The 14,595-nt window shown below is 43.1% G+C and overlaps 1 non-coding gene across 1 annotated transcript; it reads right to left on the bottom strand.

Annotated features, from left to right (window-relative positions):
* Positions 1-8,518: 8,518 nt before the first annotated feature.
* Positions 8,519-8,591, bottom strand: TRNAP-GGG (transfer RNA proline (anticodon GGG)). The gene has a single exon. It is a non-coding gene; the product is annotated as a tRNA-Pro (tRNA).
* Between the last annotated feature and the right edge of the window lie 6,004 nt (positions 8,592-14,595).

Here is a 14,595-nt window from a genome sequence, read left to right on the forward strand (position 1 = left end):
GATAAAATCCCCAGCTTATAAAATAAACAAGTCTGGGGTTGTTTACTCAAAGGAATAAAAGTATTTTTGAAAATGAGATAATGTCTTTAAATTACAACCTGCATTTTGTGTGAAGTGCAGGAAGCAAAGAAACTCTAAGCTAGTGTGTCAGCCTCCCACAGAAGACTCTTTAAAATCTATCAAATGGTGGGGAGGGTATAGCTCAGTGGGAGCTCATGCTCAGCATGCACGAGGTCCGGGGTTTAATCCCCAGTACCTCCATTAAAAAAAAAACAAAACACTTTTCGAACAATGTGGAATATAATAAGTAAATAGAAGCAACCAGAAATGAAGATGAAACATCTCTGAAGTGAGCATTTAAGTTTATGAACACTCTTGATTTACAAATAACTTCTCAGAAACACACACACATAGTTAGGCTCACCTTGGACAGAACTGACTGGATGTAGAAGACCGTGACCCCCAGTGCTGGAGGTCCCAAAGCTACTGCTGTGACAGAGCTACTGGCACCTTCCCTGCACCCAGTATTTGTTCTCCCTCCTTCTGCAGTAAGAGATGTTCAGCAGGACACAGTCACCCAGCTAAAGACTACATTTCCCAGCTTCCTTTGCAGCTAGTGGCCAGGTGACACGGCTCTAGCCAATAGAACTGATGTGTGTAACTTCCAAATTATGCCCCTAAAATAAAAGGAGAGTGTACCCCTTCTTTCCCATGGGCTGGAATATAAATTTGATGGTGATTCCAGAGAAGCACCCTGGGAATGACAGGGCAAACAGACAGAGGAGCCTTGGGTCCCTGACACTGTGTTGATGTCATACCAGCCCTGCCTACCTGCTCAGATTGTTACAAGAGAGAAACAAACTATATTAAAGGTGGTGGGCATTTGAGATGTTCACAAATGTTCTGGCTTCGTCTCCTTTCAGTCACACAGTAGGATTAAACTTCCCTATCCACTTGCTTTGTCCAATGAAAAGTGGGTATAAGTGACGTGAACCACTGGTACATGTAAGCTTTATGAGCCAATGCAGTCTTCCTCGGGCTCATAATCTTTCCCTCTGGATGGCTACTTTTGGGATGGTGGCTGCTCCATCAGCCTAGATCACTGGGTGACACCAAAAGCAGAACCCCTGCTGACCCTTACCAGATACGCTATGTGAGCAAGAAATAAACTTTTGTTGTTTTAATCCACTGCATTACCACAGCTGCAGGGGGAAAAAATACCACCCCAAATTTAGGGCTTTAAAAATGTTTTATTCCTACTCATGATTTTGTGGGTTGGCCAGGAGGTTCTTGCCTGGACTCACTCATGCAGCTGCAGCCAGCTGAGGGCTGAGTTCAGCAGGAACAGTAAGCCCCGTGGTCTGTCACCCAGAGCCCCTCATATCATGGCAGTCTCAGAACAGCATCCTAAGAGATGCAACACATACGCTGCAAGGTCTCTTGAGGCCTGTCCTCAGAAGTCACATGACATCACTTCCACATGTTCTATTGGTAACAGCAAATCACAAGGCCAGCCCAGATTTAAGGGTGGGAGGAACTTTACCTTTTGATGGGAGGAGTGGCAAAGTCACACTGCAAAGAGGCACACACACCAGAATAGGAGAGATGTACGGCCATGTTTTGCAAACCACTAAGGCAACCAAGATCGGGAGATTGTCATAATAGCATAATGAATCCTGCCTGACTGAATACTTAAATCACTGAATTTTGGGTGCCTCTTTAAGCTGCTGCTATGGACTGAATTAAATTTATATGTTGAACACCTAACCCCTAATATGACTATATTTGGTGATGACAGGGCCTGTAAAGAGGTAATTAATCTTCAATGAGGTCATAAGGATGGGGTTCTGATCCAATACGATAAGTGACATTATCCAGGATACCAGAAACTTCTCTCTCCCTCCCTCCTTCTCCGTCTCTCTTTCTTTCTCCACACACACATCCCTCCAGCCCTACACATCACAGAGGACTGTGACCCTACCATGGGATAACGCTGAGATTCTGAATGACTCCAGGGTTCCTCACTCATTCACAGTGGTAAATTCTCTTGATTGTGAAGGAAAAGCTGGGCTGGTCTAACAAGATAACTCACAAGTCTAAGTATTGGAATACTGACCTGAGTTCTGCAAGACTAACTTGTAAATCTAGGTTAATTAGTGTTGGTTTGCTGTTTATGTTTTTTTGCTAGCCAGCTGGATTTTCAAAGATACATATCTGGCTTTGGAATGTTGGTTTGCTGCCTCCCCACCTTCACTTTTGTGATGATAATGCTGCTAAGGCTGTTCCATGCCTATTTGCCGAATACCCCAAGCTTGTACTTTACCCTATAAAACCTCATGTGCACTTCTTGGAGGTGCTCAGAGCTTCGGAGCAGAAGCCCCTCTGAGCCCGCCGGCGTAATGCATCTGAGTACTCCAACCCTCCGGGTGGTGCTTGTTTCTTGACTGGCCTGTCGTTTCCGTAACAGATAAGACCCACTTTATTGACTGTCTTCCTTCACTATCCCTCTTTCCCACCCCCCTACCCACATGTCCTGAGACCATTTCTCAAATGCACTATTTGCGCTTGAATCTTTGTCTCAGGGCTGCTTCTGGGGGAAGAAGATATCATATCAATTGGAATTACTATGAGCCAGACGCTGTTCTAAGCCCTTTATATGTAGGAGCTCACGTAATCCTCACAATAAACCTAACACACAGGTTTTATCATTGTCCCCACTTAACATATGAGGAAAGTGAGGCACAGAAATGTTAAATGACCTGCCTTAGATTCACACGGGTACTAAGTGGCAGAGCTGGGATTCAGACCAAGGCAGCATGGCTCCTGAGTCTACACTTGTAGCCCCTATTCTTTAGTGCCTCTTCCTAACATCTCTGTGGTGGCTCTTCTGAGCTCCCAGAGGAGCTCTTCTCAAGGCCTTTCTCCCCTATGTGCTTGTCTCTTCCTTCTCCTTCTCCTGAAACACCTTCTCCATTCTCCTCAAATCGCTCAGCCTTCAGGAAGTCCTCCAGAAAGTCCTCCAGATTCCTACAGGACCTGTCCACAGAATGTACTGCTTTGAGTCACTTGTGTGCTTATCTCAGCCTCCCCAGAGGAGGGTTCCCAGGAGCTGTTGTTGAAACACTGAGCTCCAAGGTTAAGGTCAGGCTGAAGGTTATACCCCAGACTCTAGATTATACCCAGCAGAACCTCCTCCCCAGTCCTATTCTCACTCCAAGGAAACAGCTTCCTTTAGATCAGCAACAGAAGTGTCTTTGGTTTCTATTCCTCCCACTTCTTTCTTAATAAAATATTTACTTTGGGTTAGACCCCACCCCCTTGCTCTAACACAGGCTACTGTTAGAGGGCTGGGTATACAACCACCCCCATCCTGCCACGTACTGACCTACTTACTTTGAGCTGATTTCCCAACTATGACTTTGAGAAATCTTTACATAAAGCACCCTTTGAACCTCAGAAAAGGGTTATGCCCAGCCCCTGGGCCCCTCCCATCCCTGGACTCTGCCAGGCCCCTGGACCCAGAGGCCACCCTGCAGGCCCAGACTCCAGGTCAGGACACTGAACATCCTCTCCTCACCCAAACAGTGCCTGAGAATTAAGTGAGGGTGGAGTGGGGACCTCCCAGGAAACAGAAGGCCTGTTTCTGACCTCCTGTAAGGGGCCACATCTCTTTCAGATGGAAACTCAGCCCCTGGAAACAGCCAGGCCTGGGCTGCACCACGTGCCCGTCTGCCCACACTACAGCCCCTACCTCACCCCTGTGCACCCCATCCCTCTGGGCTCTGCCAGTCCTGGGGGTGCCAGTGGTGCATGTCATTCCCCCTCCCTGACTTCTCAGCACCTAGGGGGAGGCTGCCCCGCATGGCCCAGGGGAGAGGATGGTGATCATGGCCCAGGGACTCAGGGGTCAGCTGTTAAGGGCAAGGGGAGGGATGGCCTCTGGCTGTAACCTCCCTGGCTCCTCCCTCACAATGCCTCACTCCTACTCCCTCCATGCCTTGACTTAGCTTTGGTTGGGGGAGACCTAGCTGCATTCCTCTGCTCTTTCATCCAAAATGTCTCTCTAACGTTTTCCTCCATATCCTGGTGTGGGGACATGGAGGATCCACTTATTTCTCTCTTCTGGATACCAGGTCCCTCCCACCAAAAGGGCAGCCCTCAGGTTCAAAGTTGGGTAGCTTCCTGCCCACATACCCCAGTGCTGCCAAGGGGCAGGGAGGGAGATTTCCAGTCTAGAAGAGACACTCATGCCTTGCTTTCCCGTCAGACTCAAGTGAAAGTCATATCCCAGCAGATTCCTCCTGCCCACATCTCTGGCCCCAGCCCCAGGGTGCTGGAAGGAATTCAAGCTTTGATTGAAGACAGGCTAGAACTGCAGGTTCAGCTTGGCAGATTTATTAGCTATTTCAACCTTGCTCACTCTATTTTATCACCTGTCATACATGGAGCCAACAGCAAAATACACTCCCCTTACGGTTACCTCTGAGAATTAGATTAGGATGATCAAAATGAGAGGCTCTTCTCCCCTGCAGGTGTGGAAGTGTGATGCACAAAGATATCCACTGCAGCTTTCATTGTTACCAAGAGAGAAAGTTTGGGAATGACCCACGTCCATCAGCAGAGGGACCTTTACATAACGGACTGACACACAGTACATTGTGGTTTGGATGGTGGAAACTATGCAGCCTCTGAAAGCTTAATGCTTATCTGTACCTATGAGTGCATGTCTTAAGATATTATGTATAATATAACATATACTTTTTAACTAAGTATACAGTCAAAACCCTGTGTATGGGATGCCACCATTTATGCAAAAAAGGAGGGGAGAGGATGTAGTTGTGTATGCTCTTTGTACGTGTGAAAGTTCTCCCTGGAAAGTGGACAAGAACATGGATAGGAGAACTGGGGGCTGGAAAATGGGATGTGGGGCAAGGAGAGAGATTTACTTTTCATTAAATCCCCTTTATTATTCTTTGAGCTTTTTGTTGGGTATGAATGATTCTTATTCAAATAGGTGGAAGGAAACACAAGGAGCTGAGGAGAAAGCCCCGGGACCAGGCAGGAGGTCTCTGAGGGAGTTGGTACCTCCTTTGTGTCCTCAGTCTGTGTCTTCAGTAGAAGCCCCGTGAAAGCCTTTTACAGGAAAAAGAGGCTTGAATATATGTCAACCTGTAGCACTGCACCAAAAGAATTCTGCTGGACTTCTAACAAGAGACCCTGATGCAGTCTCTCTACAGACTGCTTACGTCTTATTTTGTAAAACTTCAAATATATGCAAAAGTAGAGAAAACAGTATAGTGAATGTCCATGTATTTATCACCCAACTTCAACCATAGTCCATATATGGACAATCCTGGTTCATCTCTGTACCCAACCACTCCTTCTGGGATTTATTTTTACACAAATCCAAGACATCAGGTTACAATTCACCTGTACATATACATCAGTAAGTACCTCTACAAGATAAGGACTCTTTTTTGAAAACACAGCCATAATACAGTTCTCACACTTTAAAAAACATCAGGAGAAGGTACAGCTCAGTGGTAGAGCGCATGCTCAGCATGCACAAGGTCCTGAGTTCAATTCTTAGTACCTCCATTAAATAAACAAATAAACCTAATTAGCTCCCCCCAAAAAAGTAAATAAAAATCAGCAATATCAAACCTATTTTTTAATTGCTTTATTGTGGTAAAGTACCCATAACATAAGATTTACCATCTTCACCACTTTTAAGTTGTGAAGTTAATTCAAATAATTAGTTATTAATATATTAATATAATTAGTATATTAATTAACAGTTCAGTAATATTAAATACATTCATAATGTGGTGGAATCCCCAACCAAAAGGAGTGGGGACAGAGTTGTAATGGAGCAGAGTTTTTGTACGTTATTGGAGGTAAGCTGGTATAAATTCAAATTAGAATGTTATAACTTTAGGATGCTAAAAGTAATCCCCATGGTAACCACAAAGAAAATAGCTATAGAATATACAAAAAGGAAATGAAAGAAGCATTTAAACATTTCACTTTGAAAAATCAACTGAATACAAAAGAAGACAGTAATGAAGGAAATGAGGGACAAAAAAGCCATAAGGCATATAGGAAAAAACAGCAAAATGGTAGGTGTACCCCTCACGGTCCTGTGGTGACACTGTGGGTTTTTTTTTTTAACTGAAATATAGTTGACACACAATATTATGTTAGTTTCAGGTGTACCACACACAAATAAAGATTTAACATTTGCCTACTTTATGAAATGATCACCATGATAAGTCTAGTAACCATCTGTCCTCATACAAATTTATTACAATATTATTATTCCATATTCCTTATGCTGTATATTACATCCACATGGTGATTATGTTTTAAAATTCTTTTGATGTAGGCATGCAAACAGCAGTATTTACAGATGAACTGATATGATGTCTGGCATTTGCTTTAAAATTCTCTAGAGGGAGGGGGAGGCCAGAAGAAGCAAGTCTGGCATAAAGCTGAAAATTGTTGAAGCTGCGTGATCTGCACATGGGAGATCTGTATACTATTCTCCCAAACTTCTGTGTATGTTTGAAATTTTCCATAATAAAAAGTTAAAAAAAGAAAATATTTTAACCCCCTCTGACCATTGAGCGTCTAAGATTAAACAAATAAAAAGATCAGACGAGACACAAAGGTATGGTCATAACTATCGAATAAACGGATGATAAAGCTAAGGGAACATAAGCATTGAATCATCTTGCAAGTCACATTGACTACTGAAATTAATAAATGAGCCATTTATACATTGGTCTTTCATGAGTTTTATTAGCATGAGTCAGTTACCTGGGGACCAGTCATATTTGCGGGCATTTTTTAAATCCCCATTTCTGAATTCATACAGCCCAGAGCAATACCTTTTGGAAAATAACTACAGAAAAGTAAAACCACCCTGTTAGAGCCACCTGTCATCCTTCCCCAGATGATGCTTCTGTCTTCCTATAAATCACCACAACACCCTACCTCACAAGGATGCTGTACCAAATAAGGGTAAGGTGTACTAAATTAGCACCTAGCATAGCAACTGGCAGGAAGCCGTAACTCAATCAGCATGAAGTCCCTGCAGCAGCGGCTGCCGGTGCCCGGCATCTCCTCGCCCACCTCTGACCTCAGCTGTGTCTGAGGCTTGCGGGTTTTTGCAGCTCAGTTTCACTTTGCACTAATTCATACCAGCCTGGGCCTTCTCTGGTACATCGGTGCTCAAAGGGCAACACATGTAAGAAAGACAGGGAAACAGCCCCAGAGTCAACCTGCAATCAATCAGAGAATGGACACTGGGGGAAACATGCTCATGCCCCCTGGTCCCTCAGGTGGACAATTTCTGTTTCTCTCCTCAGAAAGTTCCAGTGGAATTGAATCACTGTCACTATCTTAGTTGGCTTTTCCTCCTTTGTGATCTTACACTCCCTCACTTCTGCTTTCTGGAATCACCTAAGTTACCTGCCTATACCTCTATCTCAGGCTCCGTCCGCTTCCAGGGACACTCAACTAAGACTGTCCCTCTCCCATCCTCCTCACCCATGTTCCATTGCCCTTCTTTCATGGGTTCTGCCCCAGCAACACTCCAGTCAAACCTGGACTGTAACATTAACACAGAGAATTACAGTGTACTGGTCTCTCCACACTGCTCAAGGACAGGGATCCTGGGACACGTCTGGGATTCCTCGGTGTCCCATGGGAGAGAGTCATGCAAGCTGGTCAGCACTGAACCCAGCTGTGATAGTCACTGAGTCATTCACCAGTCTTGCCATTTTCTGCCTTGCAGGCACATGGTAGGACTGAATTTCAGCTTGCTTTCACCAGTGAAGTATGAGCCCAAGCCGTGTGTGTTCTTTCAGGCAGATTCATTCATTGCCAGTGCAATGTGAGACACTGCAGCGCCCTCTTCTGACAGAACCTCCTTATATCTGGCCTCCGAGTGACTGTGCTGATCAGAGACTCCCAGCACCATTCCACTGACCCAACAGGTAGCATTGTAAGAAATAAAACTCGTGTTGAGCTACTGAGGTTGCCAGGTTGTTCGTTTCTCTAGTGTTACTTAGCCATTCTGGCTGATACAACCTGAGATAGGAACGCATATAAAGTTTAGAGGAACACAAAGAGGGAGGTATCACGTCTCCCAGAGGTTTAGAAAAGCTTCATAGAGGAGCTGGAGATAAGCTTTAAAAGATGAGTTTTCTTAAAAGACAGAGTGCAATCCAGACAAAGCAGTACATGGAGCAAAGGCTTGGAGTCTGGAGCCCTAGAGTACATTCGGGAAGTTTTAGGGTGGGAGAGGGAAGGGGAGGCCGCAGTATGATGAGACTGTGAAGAAGGTACCTTACTCAAGAGCCAGGGTTGGTCGCTTCAGAATTATTATTGCGGAATCAATGTGGAAAGTGAATTGAAGGAGTTAGGAGACATTTGTAGTTCTGGCAAGAGACCAGGGGCTGACAGAGAAGTCGGGACGGGGAACCAGGACAAATGTTTCTTGTTTGTTTTTTAATGGAGGTGCTGGGGATTGAACCCAGGACCTCATGCACCCCAAGCACACACACTACCACTGAGCTACACCCTCCCTGACCAGGACAAATGTTGAGAAGCAGACCAGGGAGTTCCCTCTGGGGTCTCTCCTGAGCCCTCATAACATCCAGGTTGCCTCAATCTCCACACTTATGTCTGCTGTGGTTGCCTATTTATTATTTATAGTCTTCTTGACGGTAGAAAATGTCTTTTTTCTTTACACAAATTAACATTTTGTTATTCAATTTTAAAAGGCAGTGAAATACGAGCAAGGTTTTAGCTTCCTGGGAAACAAACTTGGACAAGAGAAGAAGCAAAGTGTATCCAATCAACACATACAGTTTTTTAGCTTCTAAAGAGATGGGTTTCTTTGTTAAGAGTTACATTTGACAGGACAATTTTCTGTATTAAAATAATTGTTCATTATTAAATGAAATTTTTATCACTTCTTTTTTTATTCTTCTTTGGGGGAGCAGAATTAAGTTTATTTATTTATTTTTTAATGGAGGTGCCAGGGATTGAACCCAGGACCTCATGCATGCTAGGCATGCACTCTACCACTGAGCTATACACCCCCCACCCTCTCACTTTTTTTAAATTTATCAAGAAAGTGAAAAAGACAACCTACAGAATGGAAGAAAATGCTTGTAAATCATGTCTAAAAAAGATCTAGAATTCAGAATATATAAAGAACTCTTACAACTCAATGACAAAGAGGCAAACAACTCAATTTAAATCTGACTGAAGTATTGTGCTGTGCACCAGAAATCGACACATTGTAAACTGACTATACTTCAAAAAAATATATATTAAAATTTTTTAAATAAATAAAAATAAGCCAAGGACCTGAATAGACATTTCTCAGAAAAGACATAAAAATGGTGCCAACAACCACAGGAAAAGATATTCAACATCATAAGTCACAAGGGAAATGCAAATCAAAATCACAGTAGGTTACCACTGCACACCCACTAGGACACCTATTAAACAACAACAAAAACAATAGAAAATAAAAAGTGTTAGCTAGAATGTGGAGAAATTGGAATCCTTACAATGTGCTGGTGAAATGGTTCCACTGCTGTGGAAAACAGCTTGGTGGTTCCTCAAAAGTTAAATATAGAATTACCATATAATCCAGAAATTCATCTCCTATGAGTATATCCCCCCAAAAACCTGAAAACAGATACTCAGCAAATACATGTTAAAAAGAACAAAAAGAACAAAAAGAAACAAATACATGTATATACATGTTCATCACAGCACTATTCACAATAGCCAAAAGGTGGAAACAGCCTAGATGTCCATCAACAAATGAATGAACAAACTATGGTATATAGCTACATTGGAATATCATTCAGCCATAAAAAGGAATGGAGTACTAATACATGCTAATACAGACGAATCTCAAAGACATTGTGCCATGCGAAAGAAGCCAGACACAAAGTGCCACGTATTGTATGATTCCACTTATACAAAATATCCGAAATAGGTAAATCCACAGAAATAGAACACATATTGGTGGTTGCTGGGAGGAAAACGGGGAGCAACTGTTCAATCGGTATGGGGTTTCTTTTGGGGTGATAGAAAATGTCTTGGGTGATGAAAATGTTTCAATGGTTGCTCAGTATTGAGAATGGACTAAATGCCACTTAAATGCTCACTTAAAAATCGTTAATTTTATTCTGAAAGAAAGTCAATAAAATGCACCTAAGCTATCAAAAAAATCGTTAATTTTATGTTATGTGAATTTCACCTCAATAATGTAAATGGTAGAAAAAAAATCAATCAGCTGACACTCAATGAGCCCTCCTTCAATTTTGTTGAAAGGAAAGAAAAAGTATCTGGCAGAATGGTGTCATGAGGTCACTCACTTTCTCGGTGAGATTTTGAAACTGTCCCTTTGGTGCCCGCTGTTGTTTTGACCCTCCTGGATTTCCCCTTGTGCCTTCTTTCTGTAGTAAGGGAGGGTTGGACAAGGGGAGGGGGAGGGAATACCCACTCCTTAAGGGGGGTGGGAGCGGCTCTCAGGCCCACCAACTTCCCAACTCACACTGAGGCAGGAAGCCCCATAAAAAAGACGGGCAGGACCCCACAAGTAGGGCCACTACTCTCCTGCCAGCACCATTCGGTTCCCTGGCCCAGAGGCTCTATCTCACTTTTTGCCTCTGAAATGACTTACTTACCCCTAAAATTCTATTGGTTCCCTGAGCTCACTTCTGATTGGTTATTACTCTCACTTCTGATTGGCCCACTTCCCTAACTTCTGATTGGTCCATTTGTAGTGCTTCATTTGCATGGAGCTCACTCCTGATTGGTTATTTCTCTCACTCCTGATTGAGCTATTTCTACAAAGCTTGTTCCTGGTTGGTCAACTTCTGTTATACTCTATTTGCATATGATGTTGCAAAGTGTAAAACTGGCAGCCTATAAAAACCTGTGTAAACCTACAGCTGGAGTCCAGAGCTTGCTAGTGTAATAAATGTGAGTTCTCCAACTCTCCGAGTGCTGCCCAGCTCAAGGTTGCTGTCATAACTGAGCTGTAACACATTTTTATGAATAACATGGGAGTGTTACAGATCTGAAACGGTCCCCTTACATTTCTCCAGGTCCACCTGACTCTTGGACAGTTCTCTCCAATCACAGAAATGCACACGTCCTAGTTTGAAAACTTGCCCTGGAGAAACTTACCAGACAAGAGTAGAAGAGAGCGCACAGCAGCATCATGGTCATAACCATCAGCTTAAACAAAGTAAATGTCCACTGACAGGAGTGAGGACGTATTGTGGTGTGAGCATGCAGAAAGAAAGTGAATGAATTACAGCTACACAGTCAAAATCATAATGCTGAGTAAAAAAGCCAGCCCCAAAAGAACACATGGAGAGTGATTCCACACATGTGAAGATCAAACAGGGAAATCTAAACAGTATATACTGTTTAGAAATACTTACAATGCATAGATAGTGAAACTAAGATAAGCAAAGGAAGGGAACATGAAGAATTGAGGGTGGAGTTCAGTCTGCAGGGAGGGAATGGGATGCAGATAACTTGGAGCACGCAGGACGTCTGATGTCCTGGGAATTTATTTCTTAAGCTGCTGTCAGGTGCCCAGGCAGTCTGTTACATTCATCTTTAACTATAAATGCTTATTTTATACATGCTTCCATGCGTATAGTATAATCACAATAAATTTAGGAGAGAGGATGAATGTGAAGAGAGAGTGGAAAGGGCAAGTGAGGAACACCAAATGCTGACTGTGCTGGGAAGAGGAGAGGAAGCTGGAGAGGGACCAGGTTGAAGAAGGTTGGGGGGGTGAGTACTCAGGAGAGTGGACAAAGTTGAAAGGGGCTGCGGGAGGGGGCAAAGTGGCACCTGGAGCCCAGCTGAAGGGAGCCTGCCAAGAGCAGCTGCATGATGCATTGTGAGTGGTACCTTGGCTAGACTGGGAAGAAAGGAAGGGAAGAAGGGAGGAGGGCCTGACAGAAAAGGAAAGACCCATGACTGGAGGTTCTCCTGGGAGAACAGAGCAGGTATACTCACTGCGCTCCAGGAGGGAGCAAGCTGAGGGCTCCTCAGAGGATGGTATGCTGGCACTGTAAATTTCAGAGAGGATGAAATTCCAGATGCTGATAATCACCAGAGTATGATTCTAGGAAGAAAGTGGATGAGATGGAGTCAAGGTAAAAGTTGTTGGAAGGAGGCCAAGAAGCTTTGAAGAACCCAGTAATACAGGCTGCGGATGGGGGAGGGATATGGGTGGGGTGGGAAGGAGGCCTTTCACTACGTACCTTTTTATATTTTTTGAATTTTGAACCATACAAATGAATCCAAGAAAATGTAAACAAAAAGATATTTTAATTGGGGTGTGGATTGGGTTATTAGCATGGACACCGGCAGGCCCATAAGTGAGTTGCTCATGGCAACAAGGAGAGAGAGGCGGGGAGCTTTAGAGTAGGACTCTTGAGGCTGCGAGGAAAGGGTGTTTGGACTGAAGTGGAAGAGTCCTGTTCCTGGGATTGACAAGGAGCTAGCAGAACCCGCCATCATTTCCCCAGACTTAGTGCTGAGCAAGGCCGGATGGTGTGGAGGGGGAAGGTCATGGGCTGCAGGAAGAACTAAATTCTCTCAAAAGCAGGAGGTGGGGGGAAGAATAGTTCCGGAGGCTGAGGCTGTGAGAGGCTTCCAAAGAACTGGAGAAAATGAATTACTAGGAGGATGTACAGATTGGGGAATGGGATACTTTGCAGGAGATAGATGGGAATTTAGGAAAGGTGGTTTTACAAATAGATGGGAGTGGTGTGGGCCTTTTGTTTTCTTGAGGTGTCTTTTTTTTAATTGAAGTATAGTCCGTTACAATGTGTCAGTTTCTGGTGTACAGTATAATGTGTCATATGGTTTCTTTTCTCAAGCTGTGAGCACCTGTCACCATTGTCTGAACAGGCTGCAGTTTTCACCAGGGTTTCTACAGTGAGGGCAGAGCAGAGTGTGGGTCCAAGCAGAAATGAGAAGTTGGAAATTTTGTTGTAATACCAGAAAGTCTTATCAGCCTATGGATTAAGAAATCCAGGCAGACTTCCCTCCTCCTTTTCAATTGGTTGCTCAAGGCATATAGTTATTTCAGTCTGGGCTAAGCACAATTGCAAAAGTAAACCCACTGCGAAAAAAACTTTGAATGCCACGGGGAAGTGTCTAAGCTTTTCTACCACTTAGACATTTCCTACTAGGTCACTGCTTGGTCCATAACCAAGAGCAGTGCACTAAGCCAGGAGCTAGCTAGTCCTTGACCACTTCTCCTAAATATACACACAAAAATACACACACCCCTTTTCAGATTGAACTTTTGTAGACACAAGGCCAGAAAAGACTTCAGAGGACAATCCCTTCATTTCATTGAAGAGAATACTAAAACCTCTGAGGACCTGAGGACTTCAAACCTGGCTAGAATCTAGAACTTCTATCTCCTAATTTTTTTTTAATTGAAGTAAAGTCAGTTGAAAATGTTGTGTCAATTTCTGGTGTACAGCATAATGTTTCAGTCATATATGAACATACATATATTCTTTTTATATTCTTTTCCCTCATAGGTTACTACAAGATATTGAATATAGTTCCCTGTGCTATACAGAAGAAATTTGTTTATCTATTTTATATACAGTAGCTAGTATCTGCAAATCTCAAACTCCCAATTTATCCCTTCCCACCCTCTTTCCTCCCTGGTAACCATAAGTTTGTTTTCTATGTCTATGAGTCTGTTTCTGTCTTGTAAATAAGTTCATTTGTGTCTTTTTTTTTTTAGATTCCACATATAAGTGATATAGTATTTTTCTTTCACTTTCTGGCTTACTCCACTTAGAATGACAATCTCCAGTTCCATCCATATTGCTGCAAATGGCATTATTTTATTTTATTCTCTTTTATGGCTGAGTAGTATTCCATTATATATATATAATATAATATAATATTATATATATATATCTCACAACTTCTTTATCCAGTCATTGTCGATGGACATTTAGATTGTTTCCATGTCTTGGGTATTGTTAAATAGTGCTGCTATGAACATTGTGGTGCCATGTATCTTTTTGAAATTAGAGTTCCCTCCAGATACATGCCCAGGAGTAGGATTACTGGATCTTACTATATGATCCAGAACTTCTGTCTCCTAATTTTTTCTTGAATCCTTAATCAGATTTTATTTCTCAACCCTACAAGAATCCTGAATTTATTTGTTCTTGACACTAGGCTAAGGCGTTGGTCCTGCCACCCAAGGACAAGAAGTCCTGTCATTTTATACTGGCAGAAGTTGGAAGACAAAGGCCTAGGATCTAGATATCCCTATGTGGGGTATATGTGAAAACACTCCTACAACAGCTTCTCACCAGACTATACAGGAAAAGTCAGCCTTGTGCACCACAACTTGATTCCATATAAAACTGTAACTGGGTGGGCTAGGCACCTGAGTCACCAGCTCTCAACTCTACCTGCTACCAAGGACCACCTGTCTTAATGAGGGAAGCAGAATTTTTAGTTACAGTTCTTTGAAAATTTAAGTCTGTCTTTCAA

The sequence above is a fragment of the Vicugna pacos genome, chromosome 20, assembly GCF_048564905.1.
Source record: "Vicugna pacos chromosome 20, VicPac4, whole genome shotgun sequence".
Classification (NCBI taxonomy): domain Eukaryota; kingdom Metazoa; phylum Chordata; class Mammalia; order Artiodactyla; family Camelidae; genus Vicugna; species Vicugna pacos.